This window comes from Poecilia latipinna, unplaced genomic scaffold (assembly GCF_001443285.1).
Source record: "Poecilia latipinna isolate Pla-1442-1.1 unplaced genomic scaffold, P_latipinna-1.0 Scaffold1256, whole genome shotgun sequence".
NCBI classification, from domain to species: Eukaryota; Metazoa; Chordata; class Actinopteri; order Cyprinodontiformes; family Poeciliidae; genus Poecilia; species Poecilia latipinna.
The window spans coordinates 107,835-109,868 of record NW_015113872.1 but is presented as its reverse complement, the minus strand read 5'-3'; positions in this window follow the sequence as shown (position 1 = coordinate 109,868).

The following is a 2,034-nucleotide window of genomic DNA, read 5'->3' as shown; positions in this document are numbered from 1 at the left end:
TATGTTACACCAGCGTGTCTGTCCGCTACTTCCTCTCTTCTCGAACAGGCAGGCTGTTGATTAATCTGAACGCTGCTGCCATCTAGTGACCGGAGGTCTGTTCATCAGTCAAGGATGAGTAAAAGCGGAAAATTACTTCAAGTTTCATTGAATAAAAAATTAAACCAAAGAGCTTAAAATGCATCGCAGATATCTGATTTTATCACTCAATGCTTTAAAATCACAGAAGCCTTTTGGGGAAATATAACAAAGAATTATAAATTAATTAAAAACATAATTCTAGTTAAAGGGTCAGTATCCTGCAAAATCAACACTTTGAGCTTTATATCATGTTATAATGTTATTCCCTCATCAAAAACATATCTGGAGTGTTACTTTAATTCTTCATGCATGTTTGAGAAATCCTGTAATCTCCATGGCAACCATTCACCTGGTTGGAAGAAGCCCCGCCTTTGAGGCGCGGCTCCTCCACAACTCAGCTCCTTCAGACTAGCCAGCACCAATTAGCAAACACCTGGTTGAACTGTGGATCAGAAGTAAGAGCTACTTCTCAGAGCAACGCTGACAAAGTGTTGATAAAGGGTTAATAGAGGAGCCATGTTGTGACAACTTCCTGAAGGCGGAGTTTCAGAAAGAACAGGAGCTTCTTAAAGAGACAGAAGCCCAATTTCAAGTCATTCTCAATATATATATATGGCATTTTTAACAACTCAAGGTAACATTTACTTGATTGGACTGTTGGAGGAAACTGGGACTATAACCCAAAGTGTGAGTTCACTTTTTGGACTTTCAGCTGCACAAAATGTTTCACTGGAAGGAAAGTTTAATGAATTTCAGTTTTTATCTTCAGGTCCACACAGCTAGACATAATCCTGTCAGGAAAATTACACAAGTTCAGCAGGTTAAACACATTCAGAAGATCTTTTTATATCGTTTTAAATCAATGCCATATTGTTATACATTTGAGCTTCTTTCATTTAGATTTTAATGACTTTTCTGTGCCGATTATAAAATGAGTTAGCTTAGGTAAATTTTAATGATAAATATTGCTGTTTGTCAGGGGGTGGGGGGGCTTCCACTTTTTATATTTACATTACTTTAAACAAAATTTATTATTCTTTTTTCTTGAAATGATTCAGAAATAAAAGTTTAATTTTACCTTAAAATAGAGTCTCAGTTTGATTTATTTGAGTCAAAATACAATTTTTCACAACAATCATTTGTTTGTTCATTTTCCCATAAAAACAAAAAATAATTTCAAAAGGTTGATGGGAAAGTTAATTCATCTACAGCAAAACAACCAGTGATGTTCTGAAGTCCTTTCCTTTGGACCTGGGGTGTCCAACGTGTGGCCCAGGGGCCATTTGTGGGCCCTGGACTGACTTTGTGTGACCTCCACCAGACTGTGGTCTGATAATGGAGCAACAGGAACTTGATGCATATGGAGACTTGTTAATTTGGGTAAAATTCCTACTGAAAAGTTAAAATATTCACCTACAACACTAAGTACTAACACTTTGTTTCTTTCATTCTAACATCGTAAATAAGAAATTATTGTGATTACTTTGTCTGGTGAAACAAAAAGGTCAAACTAACTAACTAACTGTAACCAGCCTTTTTTGGTTCTCTTTAAATATGTCATAACTTTTACACAGAAAACAACTTTGGTGCTCCCAAATCTGCTTTTAATTTAACTTTATTACTTAAAAACAACTTTATTAACTTCATGAAATACAGAAGGTTTGAGCGCATCTCCGTCAATACTGAATTACTTTCCGAGTCTCTGCAGAAGACTTTCATGATGTGGATTATTAAAATCAGGTGTTTTCAAGCAGGAAAACATCCAAAGTATGCAGAAGCTGCAGCTGCCAAACAGTCCTGAACACATGCAGAGGGCTGAGCTGCTGCCGCTTTGCTGTTTTCTTTCTTTCACAAATGTAATGAGTCAATATAAACCAACATGCTGGTGACGTCACACGTGCAACTGACAACATTTTAGCTAACCTTAGCATTTTAGCTAACTTTAGTTTACGC